The sequence below is a fragment of the Leucoraja erinacea genome, chromosome 8 (genome assembly GCF_028641065.1).
Source record: "Leucoraja erinacea ecotype New England chromosome 8, Leri_hhj_1, whole genome shotgun sequence".
Taxonomy (NCBI): domain Eukaryota; kingdom Metazoa; phylum Chordata; class Chondrichthyes; order Rajiformes; family Rajidae; genus Leucoraja; species Leucoraja erinaceus.
The window spans coordinates 63,306,513-63,329,093 of NC_073384.1; the positions used below are offsets into that span (position 1 = coordinate 63,306,513).

At 39.6% G+C, this 22,581-nt stretch overlaps 1 protein-coding gene across 1 annotated transcript in view; it reads left to right on the plus strand.

Annotated features, from left to right (window-relative positions):
• LOC129699771 (spectrin beta chain, non-erythrocytic 1-like) overlaps positions 1-22,581 on the plus strand; it is a 181,261-nt gene that overhangs the window by 23,733 nt on the left and 134,947 nt on the right. Inside the window, 1 exon segment of the mRNA XM_055639839.1 lies at positions 17,539-17,623. The gene's annotated coding sequence lies outside the window, so the exon portion shown is untranslated.

Below are 22,581 nucleotides of genomic sequence, written 5' to 3' on the forward strand. Positions count from 1 at the left end.
AGCGTGAACCAGAACACGGCAGTGGGATAGGATATCCTGTTTTTAATCTCAAATTTCCAGCATCTACACCATTTAGCTTTTAGATTTCTATGGCCATCTCTTCACTAGTAAGTAAAATGTTTCGGAAATGTTCGTTATCTTAATGCTGCATAGATTCTTGTGAAAATCGTAGGCCTTCTCAGTTGTGGTTTCAGATTAATTAATATTTCAAATGTATTCTTTCGAAATGATTCCTGATGCTGTGGAAGATGGTATAACTGGTTACTGTGTTAGTTAACATGAATCATGTTAATAGTGTCATTATTGTAACATCGTTTGAATAAAATCTAAATTAATAGTAGTAAGCAGGCTTTTAAATGTGCAATCTGGATCTGGAAGGGCTGATGCCATTTATAATACTTGCAGGCACAGATTTGATATGAAACATGGAAAAGTTTAGATGCCTGATAGGTAGATTATTTATTTGCCAATGGTGTCTAGAACTGCAGCTTGAAATAGGGATCAGTGATTCAGCATTAGGTGAGAAAAAAATTCTTCATCAAGGGCGTTCAAAATGTTTGTAACCATCTACTTGGGTGGTCTGCAGAGTTGTCGAGTGTATTGTGGCGAAAGATTGTCAGATATGCATGTGCGTGTGTGTGTGTGTATAATGGGTATGTTGTGTGTGTGTGTGTGTATATACACATACTGAGCATTTATTTTCTCTCTCATTTGTCATATCGCACTATGCATATTCTGTTGTGCTGCAGCAAGTAAGAATTTCATTGTTCTGTCTGGGACACATGACAATAAAACACTCTTGACTCTTAATGTCAAGGAAATTGAAGGAGGTGGGGTTGGTCAGTTGTGATCTTATTGAATGTTTGAAGAGCGAGACATTGTATGGCCTGCTCTTATTCTATCCTATACTAATTATTAGAATTAGAATTAGAATTACCTTTATTGTCATTCAGACCTTACAGTCTGAACGAAATTTCGTGCCTGCAGTCATACATACAATAATACAATAATAAACAACAATAAACACAAATTAACATCCACCACAGTGAGTCCTCCAAGCACCTCCTCACTGTGGTGGAGGCAAAAATCTTAGGGCTGCAGTCTCTTCCCTCCTCTTCTCCCTCTGCGCTGAGGCGATACCCCACCGTGCGATGGTACAAACAGTCCCGCGGCTCACCGAACCCCGCAAACGGGCCGGCTCAAACACCGCGGCCCGGGGTGGTCGAAGACAATTATGTTAACCGGAGTAAATTCCTAATCATGAAAGTGAAATGTTCTATGTTGATGATGAGAAATTATAAGTTTAAAGCACATTGTGGATGATCATGGCTGATCATCCAGAATCAGTACCCTGTTCCTGCATTTTCCCCATATCCCTTGATTCCATTAGCCCGAAGAGCTATATCTAACTCTCTCTTGAATACATCCAGTGAATTTGCCTCCACTGCCTTCTGTGGCAGAGAATTCCACAGATTCACAACTCTCTGGCTGAAAAAGTTTTTCCTCATCTCAGTCCTAAATGGCCTACTCCTTATTCTTAAACTGTGACCCCTGGTTCTGGACACTCCCAACATCGGAACCATTTTTCCTGCATCTAGCCTGAACAATCCCGTAAGAATTTTTAATGTTTCTATAAGATCCCCTCTCGTCCGAAATTCCAGTGAATATAAGCCCAGTCGATCCATTCTTTCATCATATGTCAGTCCCGCCATCCCGGGAATGAACCTGGTGAACCTATGCTGCACACCCTCAATGGCAAGAATGTCCTTCTTCAAATTAGGAGACCAAAACTGCACCCAACCCCTACAATGTTGTAAATGGATCAGCTGTACTTGTGCGTTAGTTAAACAGCGTCAGAAAGGCAGCATCAAGAATGGCCACGGCGCCTCAATGCCTATAGGCCAAGTGGACGGCACGGTGGCGCAGCGGTAGATTTGTTGCCTGACAGCGCTTGCAGTGCCGGAGACCCAGGTTTGATCCTGATGACGGGTGCAGTCTGTACTGAGTTTATACGTTCTGCCCGTGACCACGTGGATTTTCTCCAAGATATTTGGTTTCCTTCCACACACCAAAGTCGAACAAGTTTGCAGGTTAATTGCCTTGGTACAAGTAAGTGTAAATTGTCCCCGGTGTGTGTAGGACAGTGTTAATGTGCAGGGATCGCTGATTGGTGCGGACTCGGTGGGCCGAAAGGCCTGTTTCTGCACTGTATCACTAAACCAAACTAAACTAAACTAAATGGAATAATCAATCTGGTGCCATTCACAGGCTGATCAAAATATGGGCAGTGAGGGAAAAAGTCAAATCTACCTATTGCATAATCATCACCTAATTTTTAATTATGAAAAGCAGAACAAAAAAGATTTAAAATTAAATCAAAAGATGCTGGAAATAATCAACGGGTCAGGAAGTTTCTGTGGAGAAAGTAAGAGAGTTCAACTTCAACAGATCTTTCATTATACCTTTTGTAGTAATTGATTGCAGGATCCAGATTGCAGATGAGAAGATTGAATTTCAAGTCATTTTCCTGCTGAATTCAGAATCCCTGCAGCTGAACTGAAATATTGTGGGGTTTTTTCCCATGAATTATTCTTTGTAGCACTTAGCCCTTGCAGAAGCTTGTCACGTTGTGAGTCCATTTCTGGGTAAAACACTGCTGAGCAATTAGAATCTCAATGTGATAAAGGTGTTCCCATTCTAACACTGTAGTCCTGCATCAGAATGTCTGTTGCAAAGATAAAGCAGCTGTTGTTTAAAGAGGAGTATTGAAAAATAGAATCTGAGGTTAGGCAAGGAGCCATTTAGATCTGTGGGATGCAGCAGTGGTATGCCGTGGCTTTTTGTTCCCAGGGAAGTGTACTGCTCAACATTATACTTGTCAATAATGAGCCATTCACTAATTCTGTCCACACAGTGTGACAATCAGTAGGCTTTTCAATGTTGGTACCATCTTCATATGTGTTCCAGGCAATATAAACCTCAGGGTTTGATCACAAATAGGCTGATAAAACACAGATTCTGGTTATATACACGTAGTTAATGTATTTTAGTTTTAAATAAAATGATTCATTGGTAGATGATCTTGCACCTCAATGAGTCAATTAAGCTAATTATGCTTCCATTAATACAATCCAAATGCAGATTAGAGACCTGTCAGAGGTACAGCATGGAAACACATCACCCAGCCCATCGATCACACTAATTTACACTAACCATCCATTTACACTAATGCTGTTGTAATCCCATTTTCCATCCCACATTCTCACCTCTAACCCCCCCCCCGATCTGACACTCCGCAGGACACAGACCATGCAGGTGATCAGGATTGAACCTGGGTCTCGAGCTGTGAGGCAGCTGCTCCACAAACTATGGGGGAGTGCTTGGAAATGTTTTTAAATGACTGGGCAAATTGAGAAGAATGTTAAGAAAAGGCATTTTGTAATGTTTCACGTCGGCTTTTCTTGAAGTTTGAAGCCTTTGGAATGAAACAGACTGTTGTAGCATGGTTAAGAAGTTGATGAAGTAACAGGAAACAGACAGTAGAAATGTAAGGTTGGGTTTTTTTTAGACTGGAGAGAAGTGTATTCAGACCCCTTCACTTTTTCCACATTTTGTTACGTTACAGCCTTATTCTGAAATGCATTAAATTATTTTTTTTATCATCAATCTACACACAATACTCCATAATAAAAAAGCAAAAACAAGTGTTTAGACATTTAATTTAGTAATTAAAAAGAAATAACTGTAAAATCACATTTGCATGAGTATTCAGACTCAGTACTTTTTTGAGGCACCTTTGGCAGTGATTATAGCCTAAAGTCTTCTTGGAATTACAGCCTAAAGTCTTCTTGGACATGTGTCCCAAGCTACAAGCTTGGGTCACATGTATTTGGGTAATTTCTCCCATTCTTCTCTGCAGATCCTCTCAAGCTCTGTCAGGTTGGATGGGAGCGTCGATGCACAGTTATTTTCAGGTCCCTCCAGAGATGTTCGATTGGGTTCAAGTCCGGGCTCTGGCTGGGCCACTCAAGGACATTCACAGACTTGTCACAAAGCCACTCCTGCGTTGTCTTGGCTGTGTGCTTGGGGTCGTTGTCCTGTTGGAAGGTGAACCTCCGCCCCAGTCTGAGGTCCAGAACAAAGAACTGGTGTATATATGGACATAGTTTATTGTAACAAGCAAGGATGGGTGAAAAGGTTAAAGAAAGCATAAAGGATCTTGGGCTTGACTAGTTGAAGTACCAAATGCCAGAACACAGAAGTCACAATGAATCTTTAAGAAATGCTAAGTCGCTATAGGATTAGTTCTGGGCACCATACTTTAGGAAATCTGTCACAACTTTAGAATAAAGGCAAAAGGGATTTATCAGAAGGATTCGGGGGAAGAGGGATTGACCCTGGATAATTCTGCCAGGGTTAATATTGGAGGCACATTCAGTTGTTTCATACACTTTGAGTTGGATAGTATTTGAAAGGAAAAATCTAGCAGGGCTTTGGTGACAGCAAAGGGAATGGGACAAGTTGGACTCCTGTTAGATGGGGAAATGCACAGACATGATGGGTCAACTATCATTCCGTCTGGTCTGAATGTTATGTGGTTCTGTGAAAGATTTCTCTTCCAGACCATGATTTCGCAACTGAAAATGCAGAGGAACTTTTAGCATCAGTTGTTATTCTGTTGTAAATGCTATCAGATTCAATAAATACATTTCAATTTCCACCTATAACCTAGCAATCTCTGTCTCACCTCACCCTCTTGCTTCTATGTATGGTCATCTTACCTCTTCAGTCTCGGACACCATGCAGTGTTCCAACCCAAAATGTCATCCAGCTCTTCCAACAAGTTTTGTTTTGTTTTGCTTCGGTTCCTAACATTAGCAGTCCCTCATGTCTCCACAATTTCAGGATATCTGCTTGAAATTCACGTGAATCATTTCTTCTCTGTACACACTCACAACTTTCTCAAAGTGATTGAATGAAAATGACACATTTCACAATTATTCTCATAATATATTGTGTGCTTTGTTGCATGCAAAGCAACAGAATTTATCGTGGAATTGAATGAACCAGCTCACAAAATAATATGGTCTCGTATTTCAAAATTTAATACATTTAGAACTATTGTATTTCAGATTTTGCAGTAATCCAATGTTTTCCAGTCATTTTTTAGCTCTGTGAAATGTGGAATAAATATTAGATTGTGCATTTTACATTGTTTGCTGTTTGTCGGAAATCATCAATATGATGGTTGGTCAGGTAACTTTCTGCCATCGCAGAACTTTCCTTTGAACTGGTGGCAACTGATTTTGGGAAAAAAGAAGTCTACATCAATGGGATTGCTAATCTTTTATGGATAGTTCCTGGAAGGCATTGACAAAGTCACTCTACCTCACTGCTGATTGTTGCAAAGTACTGGTTAACCAACAAGGATCATTGATGCTATGACTGAAAAGAGATTTGTGAACTTGGTTATGTAGAAACATAGAAAATAGGTGCAGGAGGAGGCCATTCGGCCCTTCGAGCCAGCACCGCCAATCATTGTTGTCATGGCTGATCGTCCCCAATCAATAACCCGTGCCTGCCTTCTCCTCATATCCCTTGATTCCACTAGCCCCTAGAGCTCTATCTAACTCTCTCTTAAATCCATCCAGTGACTTGGCCTCCACTGCCCTCTGTGGCAGGGAATTCCACAAATTCACAACTCTCTGGGTGAAAACGTTTTTTCTCACTTCGGTCTTAAATGACCTCCCTTTTATTCTAAGACTGTGGCCCCTGGTTCTGGACTCGCCCAAGATAGGGGACATTTTTCCTGCATCTCGCTTGTCCAGTCCTTTTATAATTTTATATGTTTCTATAAGATATTATCTCATCCTTCTAAACTCCAGTCAATACAAGCCTAGTCTTTTTAATCTTTCCTCGTATGACATTCCCGCCATCCCAGGGATCAATCTCGTGAACCTACGCTGCACTGCCTCAATCACAAGGATGTCCTTCCTCAAATTAGGAGACCAAAACTGTACACAATACTCCAGATGTGGTCTTACCAGAGCCCTATACAACTGCAGAAGAACCCCTTTACTCCTATACTGAAATCCTCTTGTTATGAAGGCCAACAGTCAACAGAGACTGCTGTATTCAGAAGAGAAACACTTAAGAATAGGTTTTGATGCAAGTTATCATAATTTTAAAGGGTGATGGTAAAGTTAATAAGGAGAAATGGTTGAAATGGCAGACACATGGTAACTAGACAATCCTGCTATTGTTATTCTCTCTCTGGGAAATTACTGTGAATTTATGTTTGATTTTCATTCTGTGTGTAGAAGAACAAGAACAAGTAATTTCAACTAAAGACTGGTTCAATTTATTTTTAGTGCTTTTTAAAATACTTTTATGAGGGCAGGACCTTTTGAAAATCCACAAAATATGCAGTGGAAACTCTCTTTGTGTTTGCTGGCCTGGCAGTAAATTAGAAATGTTCAGTGCTAAAGATGAACCATTTGCCGGATAGTTCAAACATTTTTTCCTTGTTCTGTATTTTCAAACATTCAGACAGCTGATATCAATTAGAAACATTGAGTTACATTTCAATGGAAGCAAGGTTACATTATGAAACCCTCTGTAGTTAGTTTGGTCAGGGTTCTCTACTGTCAAACATGTCATAACAATACAGAATAAAGCTTGGGCACGAGTAGGTCAATATATCTTCAGGTTATATTATCTGCTTGACATTGTATCCTTTGTTTTCAAAATTACTTCCATGTGCAAGGTATTCTAGAAAAAAAAAGTGTCAATTACTGTTCATTTTGCTGGCCTCCATTTCCTGTTAAATAGATATATGGATATACAAGGTGGCACAGTGGCGCATGGGGTGACACAACAGCACAGTGGTAGAGTTGTTGCCTTGCAGCGCCAGAGACCCAGGTTCGATACTGACTGCGGATGCTGTCCGTACGGACTTTGAAGGTTCTCCCTGTGACTGCGTGGGTTTTTTCAGGGTTCTTCAGTTTCCTCCCACATTCCAAAGACGTGCAGGTTTGGAGGATAATTGGCTCCTGTAAATTTAACAAATGTCCAGGGAAACCAAATCTACCCGAGAGTGCATTTTAAATGAATTGTTTTGCAGTCATTGATGTTGGTCCATATTTACACCAACATCAATGACTGCAAAACAATTCATGAACTAAAATGCATTCTCGGGTAGATTTGGTTTCCCTGGACATTTCTTTGGACACAAAAGTTTCTACAGCTTTTTTTGTCTACCTTCGATGTATCCAGCATCTGCAGTTCTTTCTTAAACATGAGGTTGTCCTCATCTGTGACACTCAAGTGTATTAAGATTTTACAAAGTACTGTCAGGATTCTCTTGTTTCCTAATTGAGAAATCTGGCACAGCTAATAAAATTTCAGCTGCTATTCAAGATTTTGTAGACTGAGTTCACAGTTTTCCAGATGTGTACACTTTATCTCTATTCTGAAGGTTGATTGTTGATGTTGTTTTTCTGATACTTTCATCTCTTGTTATTTCATGCCCTGCATCTGAATTGAGTCGTTTTGCTGTACTTTACATATAAAAATGTGCTTATTTATGACAAGAAAGTAGTGAAAACGTTTGGAATTAAGGGAATTATACGTATCTTGAAAGGTGATAGTAAAGGACATGGACATTGCTTTGTTCATCCTTGTTTGGTGACACGTTTGAGTAATTGTGTGTCAGACCTGACTGCCTTCCTGAAATTTCCATTGGAGGTGATGAGCAAAAATATTTTTGCCTCATTTATACATAGATTTGACACTGAGTTGCAGGTCCAAAATAGACTTTTATTATCATGGGTTGAGCATGAATTTAAATGTTTTGTTGCACTCTATTTATATGGCTGGCTGTTCATCACTGATCACTATAAATCTGCTGCGATTCATTCATAGAGCAATAGCCTATTGTCTCTCTTAAAGAATTGAAGCAATGAAAAACAAACTTACTATTGAATATATAAGCACAAGTGTGGATGTGCCTGATTTGTAGGAGTTAAAAGCTGATGGCACAAGAGGTAATATTAGCATGGATAGAAGATTGGCTGTCTAACAGGAAATAGAGGGTAATTTAACAGATCTCTTTCTGGTTGGCATGATGTAATGAGTGGAGTGCCACAGGGATCACTGCTGGGCCATGACTTTTCACAATCCAGTGAATTGGGTGAAAGCAACAAGGGTATGGTTGCTAAATTTGCCAATGACACAGGGGACATAAGAAAGCCACAAATGGACATAGTTAGATTAAGAGAGTGGGCAAAGTGCTGATAAATGGGGTATAGTGTGGGAAAATGTGAAATGGAGCATTTTGGCAGGGAACTGATGCTGAATAGTTACTTAATTACCAGTAATTGCAATGCTTTGCCTGTTTCCACACGTTCATAGAGCCAGATTAATGTTAAAAAACAGATCGCCTCTTTGATCACAGTGTATCCCTGCAATATGGAGGTGTTACGTTCCTAGAAAACAATCCATATTAGAATTTTCAGTATACATAAATCTTTTGTTCCCCACTGAATCGCATGTTATAATTGAAGAAGCATTCCTATGGGAAGATTTTCGCAAAACAGTATTGTCTCCACAGGTGCGTGGTATACATGGACAAGAAAACTTGGATTATATTGTAGGCATGAGAGAACATGGTGTTGTTTTGATATATTAGAAATGGATGTTACATTGTTGGAGTAAGTATCATTGTATAAGTAACAATGGAAGAGATTACCTTGTCAGTTTACAAAACAAATCCTACTGTGAACCGACAGCCCACAATCATCTTTAGTAAACTGCTTCAGTTCTTTGCATATATATTTTACGTTTATTTTCTCACATAAATTTGTTGAGAGAGCATTTTTATTTTGTATCTCGGAACACAATGGCGTAGTGGGAGAGTTGCTGCCTTGCAGCGCTGGTGACCCGGGTTCGATCACGACTAAGGGTGCTTGTCTTTACGGAGTTTGTATGCTCTCCCCGTGACCTGCGTGGGTTTTCTCCGAGATCTTTGGTTTCCTCCCACACCCCAAATACATACAGGTTTGTAGGTTAATTGGCTTGGTATAAATGTAAATTGTCCCCAGTATGTGGAGGATAGTGTTAATATGCGGGGATCACTGGTCGGCGTGGAGTCGGTGGGCTGCAGGGCCTGTTTCCGTGCTTTCCAAGAGTAAAAAAATACTTGTGATGAAGTACCACGAGTTTGAATTTTTTTTTTTTAACTCGGGAGAGCTCTTGGGTAAACTCGCATCGTGGGACAGGGGCTTTATGTTCCCTTTTAACAATCACTTTATCATCAGTTGCACAACTCCGTTTTATGTGTTAAAAGAAAATTTAGACTAGTTCATTGCCTGCTGATGACATTGCTACCTGGGTAGACACAAACTGCTGGAGTAACTCCAGCTTTTTGTGTCTATCTTCAGTTGAAACCAGCATCTGTAGTTCCTTCCTTCACATTGCTTCCTGGTTATTTTAGCCATAAGTGCCCCAGTGCCTTGCACTTCTGATTAATTGAAAATATCGTTGCTATATAACATTGACAAATAAAGGTCTGTTTGTGTTGTTTTGGAGTAAATTCTCCTTTTAGAATTATTGGTTAATGCTTAGTTATTTGTTTAAAAATAGCCAGAGCAATGACTGAAAGATTTGTGTATATTTTGTATTTGAAATATTATGATAAACTCTGGAAAGTTTTCAATTGCTTTTACCTTTGTGAAAATAATTGTTTAGAGATGTTTATTTGACCTTCCAAAGATGAGCATAAAGCACAGACAAATTGTATGAAAATTTGACTGTGGATGTGCTAGGGTCAAGAGTGCATATTGTCATATGTCCCGGATGGGACAATGAAATTCTTACTTGCTGCAGCACAACAGAATATGTGAATATGTAAACATTGTATATAACGGGGGAAAAAAGAAAAAGTTCAGTAAATAACAAATATAGTGCAAATAACAAATAATAATCTTTTACAGTTCAGAGCTCATAGCTTATTCATTGTGTTTAATAGCCTGATGGCTGTGGGGAAGTAGCTGTTCCTGAACCTGGACGTTACAGTCTTCAGGCTCCTGTACCTTCTTCCTGATGGCAGTGGTGAGATAAGTGTGTGGCCACGATGGTGTGGGTCCTTGATGATGTTGGCTGCCTTTTTGAGGCAGCGACTACGATAGATCCCTTCGACGGTGGGGAGGTCAAAGCCGGTGATGGACTGGGCAGTGGTCACAACTTTTTGTAGTCTTTTTTGCTCCTGGCCGTTCAAGTTGCTGAACCAGCTCACGATGCAACCAGTCAGAATACTATTTACCGTGCACCTGTAGAAGTTTAGGAGAATCCTCTTCAACATGCCGAATCTCCGTAATCTTCTCAAGAAGTAGAGTCGCTGATGTGCCTTCTTTACATTTGCATCGGTGTGCTGGGTCCAGGAAAGGTCTTTTGATATATGCACGCCCAGGAATTTGAAGTTATTGACCCTCTCCACCATAACCAGGATTGTGGGTCCTCATCCTTATCCTCATCCTTCCCCTGCTACTATAGTCCACAATCAGTTCCTTGGTCTTGCTGATGATGAGAGCCAGGTTGTTGTGCTGGCACCATTTGGTCAGTCGGTCGATCTCACTTCTATACTCTGACTCGTCCCCATCTGTGATTTGTCGTCAGATACGTTGTCAAATGTAAAAAGGTTTTGTGGTTTGGTTGTGTAGAAATCTGAGTTTATTTTTTGATTATCGTTTTGATTTACTTCTTGGCTTGCTACTGTGAATTAAATCATGAGCATTCTACACAACCTGCAGTTGAATATATGGTTAGAATGATTGATTTTGAACTAAAGTTGCATATCACATGTTATCTATAGCCTTGTGCATTGGCATTTGCCATCTGTTACTAATCTACACCCCGAGAGAATGCCTGGAATACCTCAAACACTTGATTAGTTTGGACATGAGGAATGAAGTTATTTACAGCTGTTAATAGCTTTAACTCTAAGGCACAGTAAGATAATTGATGTGCATTGTGAAATGTTTCACATATTCTTCTTTGCACATTGTTGTGAGAACTTATAGTCCTCGATGTCCAAAGTCTTCAGGTATTACCATAAAATCCGTATTATGTCAAAAACGGATCAAAATAACTTGCTGATCCTGATGATGAAAACAAAACTCTTGTTTTAAGCTTAACTAGAGGTAAAGAGTTTAATTTAGTTTTATTAAGTGGGACAACTATGTAAAATTGTTTCTGAAGTTGAATGTGAAATTTCAGTAATGTACAATGCACTCCGTAATGTTTGGGACCAAGACCCATCATTTATTTATTTGCCTCTGTACTCCACAATTTGAGATTTGTATAAGAAAAAAAAATCACATGTGGTTAAAGTGCACATTGTCAGATTTTAATAAAGGCCATTTTTATACATTTTGGTTTCACCATGTAGAAATTACAGCTGTGTTTATACATAGTTCCCCCATTGCAAGGCACCATAATGTTTGGGACTCAGCAATGTCATGTAAAGTAGTCATGTTTAGTATTTTTGTTGCATATCCTTTACATGCAATGACTGCTTGAAGTCTGCGATTCATGGACATCACCAGCTGGATGTCTTCTCTGGTGATGCTCTGCTAGGCCTGTATTGCAGCCATCTTTAGCTTAAGCTTGTTTTGGGGGCTAGTCCTCTTCAGTTTTCTCTTCAGTATATAAAAGGCATGCTCAATTGGGTTCAGATCGGGTGATTAACTTGGTTACTCAAGAATTTATCATTTTTTCACTTTGAAAAACTCATTTGTTGCATTAGCAGTATGTTTGGTATCATTGGTTACTGTAGAATTAACTGCCAGCCAATGAGTTTTGAGGCATTTGTTTGAACTTGAGCGGATAGGATGTGTCTATACACTTCAGAATTCATTATGCTACTACCATCAGCAGTTGTATCATCAATGAAGATAAGTGAGCCAGTACCTTCAGCAGCCATACATGCCCAGGCCATAACACCCCCACCTCCGTGTTTCACAGATGAGGTGGTATGCTTTGGATCTTGGGCAGTTCCTTCACTCCTCCATACTTTGCCCTTGCCAGCACTCTAATATGTTAATCTTCGTCTCATCTGTCCACAATACCGTTTTTCCAGAATGGTGGTTGCTCTTTTAAGTACTTCTTGGCAAACTGTAACCTGGCCATCCTATTTTTGCGGCTAACCAGTGGTTTGCATATTGCAGCGTAACCTCTGTATTTCTGTTCCTGAAGTCTTCTGCGGACAGTGGTCATTGACAAATCCACATGTGACTCCTGAAGAGTGTTTCTGATCTGTTAAACAGATGTTTGGGGATTTTCTTTATTGTAGAGTGAATTCTTCTGTCATCAGCTGTGGAGGTCTTCCTTGGCCTGCCAGTCCCTGTGTGATTAGTAAGCTCACCAGTGCTCCCTTTCTTCTTAATAATGTTCCAAACAGTTGATTTTGGTAAGCCTTAGGTTTGGTTGATGTCTCTAACAGTTTTATTCTTGTTTCTCAGTCTCATAATGGCTTCTTTGACTTTCATTGGCACAACTTTGGTCCTCATGATGATAAACAACAATAAAAGTTTCCAAAGGTGATGGAAAGACTAGGTGCTGAGAGCTCTCTTATACCTGCATGAAGGATTAAGCACACCTGAGCAATTACAAATGCCTGTGAAGCCATGTGTCCCGAACCTTATGGCGTACACAGCTTATGGTGTACACAGCTGTAATTTCTACATGGTGAAACCAAAATGTATAAAAATGGCATTTAATGAAATCTGACAATGTGCACTTTAACCACATGTGATTTTTTTTCTATTACAAATCTCAAATGGTTGAGTACAGAGGCAAATAAATAAATGATGGGTCTTTGTCCCAAACATTATGCAGGGCACTGTACATGACACAAAGGGGGAGGTTTCAAACTTCTGTATGGGATCCTTTGTAAATATTAGTACAGCCAGAGCACCTATGTGTTTTAATAATCATTCAGTGAAACGAAAAGACATAAAATATAAAGTCCTGTGCAAGTGCTTTCAGAGCACTTTTGGATCCTTACACAAGATCTCAGTTTAAAAGCCATGACATGGAGAATTGAAGCTTCTGCGAAATAATCAGTAGTTATTTACAGCTGTTAATAGCTTTAACTCTGAGGCACTGTAAGATAATTAATTAGCTTAAATGATTACCATAAGTATTAATAATGCAAATGTACTATTACCTGCTAATATAGTGCAAAATATTTTGGGTTCAAATGTAAAATAAAAATGCCTGAACCAAATGGTACTAAATTCCAGTCTGGAATGTTTTGAGTTTATTATGGTGAATTAATATTTTGGCAGAGAATGGAACATTTTTCCAATTTTTTTGCACAAAAATCAAATCTGCGAGCCCCTGTTTGCAAACTGACTATTCGTCTAGTCAAGATGTTTTTAGCTCCCCGTTGATCATTTGACTGGCAAAATCTAGTTTGAGGTATCGTAGGAATCCTTATAACCCCGATTCTCCTCTTAATTCCAAATAATAAGAGTTTTAAGGTCTTAGAATATCCATAAAATTCTGCAGAGAGTGCCTCAGAAACATTTTTATGCTGATACCATTTTATTTGTCTTTCAGTACTTCGTGTAACTGCAGTTGTTTCTCCCCCACATGTTGGTACAAATTGTAAATCTGCAATTTCCTAACTAGTAAATGCATGCATGAAATGCAAAATTCTCATGCAGAAACAAAACCTGATGTAATTCATTTTATATTTGCTGGAATCTGAACCAATAATGGCCATTTGGTATTGTAATATTTACTGACCTATACTTAATCTGTTTAACCTTCTTGCATATCAATTCCTTTGCCCTTTGCCCCACCACTGACAATGATAAAGGCAGTATTTACACAGCACCTAGCTCTCTGAGATAAAAAAAACAGAGTTTACTTTTGGGCAGTTAATAGTACATTTGCATTAATAATACTTTTGTAATAATTTAGCTCAGTTAATTTTGCACAAGTGAATAACGTTTGTGAATCTTATAAAAAATATCTTCTTCTTCCTCGTGTCCGGTCATCTTCTATATCACGTCTTTCCGGTGTCAGTGACGGTTGACGGTCGGTGGTTGCAGAATTGGCTACTGTCACTGTGGTACAGTTTCTGTCGTCAGCGTTGCCCGGGATGCGCCATGTGGAGGCTGCTGCTTGCATCCCATCAGAACATCTAACTCGTCTATATCTTGTGTTATTGCCTATTTTTTTTAATTGTCTATTTAATACATTATTTTTTGCCTTTTCATAAGAATGGAATAGATGTTTAGATTTAGTAATTGAATTTAGATGAATTTATTTGATTTGATGACACTGATGAATATGAACTTTTTGTAGAATATTTACTATCTTAACGTTACAAAAATCTTGAGAATGTTAATTTAATGTAGTTGACCTAAAATATTAACCGTTGTCAAAATACACATTTTCGTAGATTAATCAAATCCATATTTCATAGTTAGTACTTTGCACGTGCTCTCACCCCTCCCCCCCAAAGCATTTCTCCAAGAGGAACCAGTTGTACAAATGTACTTGCTTTGCACATTATGTTATAAAAGCACGTTAGAATGTGAGGGGTGGGCATGTATTTTGTTACATTAATGTGAAAGGAGCTGCAATTTCTCTTTTGTTAGATATTAGACAAAGAGCAAATTTTTGAGGCAAAACAGGTGAGACTTAACACGAAAATCCTCCATTCCAATCCCTGCCCATGTACTCTGATGTAAGGGGGGGATTAGTATGAGAGACTTATCTTTACTTGAAGTGTCTCAATGACTGAAATCTTTAAGTCTCAATTAAACTCAAACTAAATTGTGATCAGGTAAATACTGTAAAGGCTAGATCCACAAACTTAGTGTTTGTTGCTCTGCTTGTGGCTAGAGAGCAGAATCTTTGAATTGAATCTTTGAAACCCCATCCCTCACTTTTCCCTCAATGATGGATTGACCCTAATCCTACGATAATGCTGTTTTGATCAATAACTTTTCTTCTTCTGCCCGTTCCCCACATTCACTGGCTATCTTCCCTATCCTCGAGAGAGTATAAGCGAGTTCAGTATTCCGAAAAATGCAAAAACCACCAATGGACCGTCCCCGTCTCCCATTTGCATCTGCCCCCTCTCTTGCTGTTACACCCCGCTCTCCCGTGACTTGGCTCTGCCTGTTCCGCCTGGTTGGCCGGCAGCCCAGGACTTGCAGCCTGCGCCGGCCCAGGGCCACCACAGACACCTCCCGACAGGGACGGGACACCCGGGAGGGGACGGGACGGGCGGCCCAGCAGCAACTAAACAGTGCCGGAGACCTGGGCCCGTCCCCAACCATGGACGAAACGCAAGCCTGCACACAATGCAGCACCACAGTTGCCGAGAATGGTTATAGTGAGTGACCTCTGATGACCTGGGCATCAGAATACCGAACTCGCTTATTGGAAAGTTTGGGAATATCAAGGGCAGTGAATGTAGGTAACTGACCAGTATTTCCACTTTGAAGGAAATTACCCGAAATGCAGGAAATTCTGGTTGTCTTCGGGTAATTTTATGGAAATTGGATAATTTTGGGAAATTTCCGCATCTGGCCTGCGCAGGGGGGTAAAGGTAATAATTACAGCACTGTCGGTTTGGTGCTCAAATGTTTAAACAGAGCGCTGTCAGTTTAACGCGTGTGAATTTAAACAAAGAGCTATGGGTTCTAATTATAGCGCTACCGACTGCAGCATTATGGGCTTTAAACATAGCGCTATGGCCACAGCGCTATGGGTCACAGGCTGTTCGGGAAAATTCTAATATAATAATGAGTCTTTGGAATACTCTTTCTCAGTGGAAGTTGAGCCTTTGATTATTTTTCAGGCAGTGGTAGAATTCTGGATAAGCTTAGTGGTGAAAACTAGGGGGGGTTGCAGTTACATTGGGATTGGCCTTGATTTTACCGAATGGTGGGTGGGCTCAAGGGGTGGAGAGGGAGAGGAGAGGGAGTGGGTGGGAGGGGGAGGGGGAGAGCAGAGACTGAGATGCATGCGAGCAGGTTCAAAAAACGAAAGCTGTTGGAGGCAGTGCAAGTTGCCTTGCATAACACTGTACAAGTGAGTAACAGAAGCAGGCAGATACGGTGTAGTTACATAGATCTGTTTTGCCTTGTTCTTCTTTGTTGTTAACGTGTGCCCGCGAAAAAAACCCAACAACAAATAGCACGCAGGAAGCATTTTTGAAAATTTCAGGAAATACCATCAAATTCCAGGAAATTTGGGATTCTTCTCACAAATCACACCCACCCTTAATTCACTTTTATTTATCTACTTATCTATCCATCAATTTATTTACGCATTAATTCATCTCTTTAATTATTTGTTTATTCATTTATTCATCCATTTACATGATTTATTTATTTATCGATTTATTCGTCTGTCTATCTATACTTTGTCTATCTATCTACGCTGTCTGCCATCCCTCTCCCTACCCCCTTCCTTCACTCTTCCATTTGCCCCAGCTGGATTCGCGCCCATTTCATTGGCTAGGTTTATGGCAAGGAATAGCAAGAGATTATACCTCAACAGGCAGCAGTTTCAGGTTTGTTCTGGAGCTAGATCTCAGCCATCAACCACATCAAAACAGTGCACTCAACAGAAGTGAAAATGACCACAGAGCTGTAGCAACTGGTTCTGCAGATCTCTTCATGCCTCACCGGGGGATGTCATTACAAATAGAAAATGTGATTTCTATGATCAGATTACATCATTGTTCATCTACATGTCCTGTGCACCATTGGCACCATTCAGAGAACCAGATCCAATTTTCTATTCCTTATCCAATCATTGCACTTCTGAATTTCTGTTAATTTCATGATATTTTTTGCTGCTTTCATCTTAAAATACAATCACTAGTGGAGAAGTGATTACAGCAGCTAAAAATAATTTTAAAGGGTTTGTTTGATCAAACAGATTCTTGGGTTTGATAATTTAGGATTTGTGCCGGTGAAGATTAGTAACACTTCCCATCGCTGAACATCTTGCTCTTCCTTTGAAATGAATTGTTACAATATTTGGTGAGCCTGATTTCTGGTATTTCGCCACTTTTTTCTGTGCACTTCTTGATTTAGGTCATAGTCCACCCTCATTATTACAGACCTCTTTACAGTGGATTTTGCTTACAATGAACGGAGTGACCACTAGGTGGCGGCAATGGGCAAAGCCAACTCCCTTATTTATAAAGAATTATGTGCACTGTTTCACTGTTTATATGAACCTCTTTCTAAATACAATGTAATCCATGATGGAATACGTGAAGTACTGCAAGAAGTTGGCTTTAATGTCATGCTTTCAGTATCTTTTTAGAATCTGAATCAGCATCTGCAGTTCCTTGCATCTCCACTTTAATTCCAGAGACTTGGTATAGGGCACAATCGGCAATAACTGGACCCCCCCCATATGTTCATGATTTATCTTGGTGGTAGTGCACTGGCATTTGTGCAATGACAAAACTAAGGTGCAATTTATATTCTTGTTCTTTAGAAACCATCCACGTAGCAACAGATCACAGTTTCTGACTGAACCTACAGCCAACACCTGCAAAACAGTGCTTAAATTACTATCACAGGTAAGTGAACATGTTAAATCTGAAAACAAATGTGCTGAAATATGTATGGTTCAATATAAGTCCTTGCATATTACTTGGGTTTTAAGTGGTATAACAAATGTATTTTAACAAGGAATATGTCGTGAAACACATACAGGTAGTCTCAAAGTTTGTCAAAGGCAGTTTTTCAAAGGATGAGTAATCTATCCAAATGTTATATTTTATATCAGAAGGTCGTTCAATACTTGAGATTTCTCTCCCTCGCTCCCTCTCTCCCTCTCTCCCTCTCTCCCTCTCTCCCTCGCTCCCTCGCTCCCTCTCTCCCTCTCTCCCTATCTCCCTTGCTCCCTCGCTCCCTCTCTCTCCCTCTCATATTTCCCACAATGTTTGGGATAAAGACCCATCATTTATTTATTTACCTCGGTTCTCCACAATGTGAAATCTGCAATAGAAAAAATCACATGTGGTTCACATGGTCAGATTTTAATAAAGGGCATTTTGGTTTCACATTGTAGAAATTGCAGCAGTGTCTATAAATAATCCCTCCATTTCAAGGCACCAAAATGTTTGGGACACATGGCTTCATAGGTGCTTGTAATTTCTCAGGTGTGTTTAAATGCTTCCTGAATGCAGGTATAAGAGAGCTCTCAGCACCTTACTAATCGCAAAGGGACTGGCAGGCCAAGGAAGACCTCCACAGCTGACGACAGAAGAATTATATCTATAATAAAGCAAAATTCCCAAACACTCTTCAGGATCAGGTGTGGATTTATCAATGACCACTGTCTGCAGAAGACTTCATGAACAGAAATACAGAGGCTACATTGCAAGATGCAAACCAATGGTTAGCTGCAAAAATAGGTTGGCCAGGTTACAGTTTGCCAAGAAGTACTTAAAAGAGCAACAACAGTTCTGAAAAAAATATCTCGTGGACAGATGAAACGAAGGTTAACTTATATCAGAGTGATGGCAAGAGCAAAGTATTGAGGAGAGAAGGAACTGCCCAAGATCCAAAGTATACCACCTCATCTGTGAAACACGGTGGTGGGGGTGTTATGGCCTGGGCATGTGTGGCTGCTGAAGGCACTGGCTCACTTATCTTCATTGATGATACAACTGCTGATGGTAGTAGCATAATGAATTCTGAAGTGTATGGACACTACCAATCTGCTCAAGTTCAAACAAATGTCTCAAAACTCATTGGCCGGCAGTTCATTCGACAGCAAGACAATGATCCCAAACATACTGCTAAAGCAACAAAGAAGTTGTTCAAAGCTAAAAAATGGTCAATTCTTGAGTGGCCAAGTCAATCACCCGATCTGAACTCAATTGAGCATGCCTTTTATATGCTGATGAGAAAACGGAAGGGGACTAGCCCCCAAAACAAGCATAAGCTAAAGATGGCTGCAATATAGGCCTGGCAGAGCATCACCAGAGAAGACACCCAGCAACTGGTGATGTCCATGAATTGCAGACATCAAGCAGTCAATGCATGCAAAAGATATGCAACAAATTACTAAACATGACTACTTTCATTTACATGACATAGCTGTGTCCCAAACATTATGGTGCCCTGAAATGGGGGAACTATGTATAAACACTGCTGCAATTTCTACATGGTGAAACCAAAATGTATAAAAATGGCCTTCATTAAAATCTAACAATATGCACTTTAACCACATGTGGGTTTTTTTTTTTTCTATTACAAATCTCAAATTGTGGAGTACAGAGGCAAATAAATAAATGATGGGTCTTTGTCCCAAACATTATGGAGGGCACTGTACGTTAATCATTTACTGTCTTTCAGTAGGATATAAGTGAAATAATAGACGGTGCAGATTAACAACAACAAAATAACATTTAAGAATCAAGTAGTTGATTTTGTTTGGTAATATTTTTTCCATTTTCCTTCCATCTGGGTTATTAAAGCATTTGTCACCGTTTGAGACCGTGCCAACATGTATGTGTCACCTAGGCAATCTTAATGTATACCCTTTCACAAACACTTCCTCTTCTTTCCAACTGCTGTAACATTAAACAACATTTTTTTTGTCTGATGGTCATCAGTTTGACATTTTAACTCTGCTTCTCTCCCCACAAATCTGACTTCAGCATCACCAAGATATTCTGTTTTTATCTCCGATTTGCAGCATGGTTAGTTTTTAATGTTTAATCACTTTTCCACAATCTGAGGGTGGTTTATTGTGGTTATTTTTTTTTTAAATAACTCGTAGTTAAGATAAAATGGCCCTACTGTTTGTTCATAATTAAGTTCATAAAATATATATTACATTTACATGTATATTATATGTATGTTACATTTTAGGACAAATGTGGAGTTCAATCAAATAAAAGTTTTCAAAGAGGAAAGTTTAAACTGCTACACACGGCTCTTGAGTGCAAGTGTCCGCATATATGTTTTATACCTTGCCATACACGTGTCATAGCAGGAAGCTGAATATTTATCTTCTGGTTTCTACCATCGGTTGCAGTTGACCAATTATTTCTGATTAGATGATGGGAGAATAGAAAATCATTATGGTATAGGAGGGTTGATTCGGACCATTGGCTCCTCATGGAATAATCTCATTGATCCCATTCCCTAGTTCCTCATATTTCTGCAAATTATTTTCCTCATTCCTATCCAATTCCCTTTTGTAAACGCTGATGAAATCTGTTTCCACATCTCTTAACAGCCAAATGTTGTTTGATCAAGTCTTTGAATATCTATCCTTTATATTATCTTGTATACCTCTCTCTCTATTTAATCTTGATGTCATTTTCAAATTGTGGATTTTTATCCATGTCATCATGTACAGAAATGACAATGGTCCCAGCTCTGTCTCTTGGACAACACCGCTACTCTGGTCTGAAACGGTATATTGCCGCACTGATATTCACCATCCTCTATCAGTAAAAGTATGGCGCATTTAGCTGGTTTATTACAGAATGGTTCACATTCAATAAATTTGTTCAAGAAAATTGTTTCATGAAACAATTAGAAATGAGTTTTTAAAAAAAAAGAGTTTGCCTTGTTAATATAAATACAACTCCCATAACCTTTCTGCTGGTGGAGATTCATGGCGATAGATAATGTGAGATATTGCTTGCTCCCACTTGTGGCCATGGTAAAACAAGAAAGTCTATTCAATTAATCCAGATAGCAAATGGTTCTCAAGCAAAAGTGTGCTCTCACATTCTCTCTCTGATGGAGACTGCTGGCAACTTTGCACACGAGCATCTTCTCTGTTTTAAAGCCATTGGCATTTCTCACAGTCCCAGTCCAAAGATGATATCCTCTCTAAGAGTGGAAGCCAACTTCCTGTTATAGACAGGATCAAATAACTTCTTGTCACATGTCAAATTACCCTTTTCTAGCTGACTAATTATCTATTGACACATTTTAATCCATGGGCCTCAATTTTCCTCATCAGTTTTTATTTGGGACTTCCCCAAATGCATTTGGAGAATCCATAGAAACATTAAATGCATTCCCTACTCAGAATACCTTCATTCCCCATCTAACCATTTAATTAAATATAAACACAGAGTGCTAGAGTAGCTCAGCGGGTCAGGCAGCATTTCTGGAGAAAAAGGATAAGTGATATTTACCCTTTTTCTCCAGTGATGCTGCCTGACCCGCTGAGTTACTCCAGCGCTTTGTGTCTATCTTTGGTATAAACCTGCATCTGCAGTTCTTAGTTTCTATGTTTAACCATTTAATCAGGTTAGTTAGGTGCATTATTGCCTTTAATAAATCCAAGCAATTCTTTTCAGGAACTTAAGCTTCCCAAAGTGCTAGTCATATTTCTCCCTGATGATTGTTTTTTTAAATTGGTGTAAAAATGACTGGCCATTGCTCCCTGGCATGAATTTGTACACTTTGTTGAAGAAAGATGCTTGCTATTTTCCAAGTTTCTGGCACATTCCCTAAAACTAGGGGGGATTGGAAGATGGAAAGCCTCTCATCCTTCTCGCCCACTCTCTGTGTAAACTTAAACCAAAGGCTGTGAGCTCATCGAAGGTAGACACAAAATGCTGGAGTAACGGGACAGGCAGCATCTCTGGAGAGAAAGAATGGGTGATGTCTTCAGATGTCTGTGGCCCATCATCAGTTTTCACACTATCTATTATATCTATCTATTCTCTCCTCTTGAGATTTGTTGGTGTCTGGCTTCATGTATCGCTCAACTTTACTCAAATTGATCTTATTATTTGTAAACTGGTAATAAGAAGAATATATGTTGCTGGTTAACTGTAGGTTATCTACTCTAACTATCAATCTGCCGTCTTTCCATATTTTGAGTTTACTCAATCACCTTAGAGAGAGTTCTAGCTTACTTTAACCTGAATCTGAAGCATATCTACTCTACTGTTAACTCGGTTTCTGGTGTGCAGGTTTGTTGAGACTTGACAAGGTGGTACTGAGCTGCCTTTTCAACTCTCTGTCTACCTTGGTACACATTGCTGTTGAATAGAAAAGCCTGGGTTTCAACCTAGTGATTGACTTTGCTTGACACATGAAGGTGCTGGACATATAAGTTTGGTTCTGGTTAGCAGTATAATGTATTCTCAATTGGAAGAATGATATCATGTGCAGCCCAGAAGCTAGAAAAAAAAAGGTAAATGAGCGGACCAGCTGCAGAAGTGCTGTGGCTGGCAGCTGGAGATCAGGAAAGGCCTGAGAGCAAAGCTGTCAGCAGCAAGTGAGTTCCCCATCTCCTCCCCCAAAACTATTTAATGTAACTTGTGTATCAAAAGGATTCTTGTTTAGTTTAGAGATACAGTGTGGAAACAGGCCCATCAGCCCACTGGGTCTGCACCGACCAGCGATTACCTGTACACTAGTTCTGTCCTACATGCTGGGGGCAGTTTGCAGAAGCCAACTAACCTACAAACCTGTACTACTTTGGCATGTGGGAGGAAACTGGAGCACCCGGGGAAAACCCATACGGTCACAGGGACGTGTGCAAACTCCA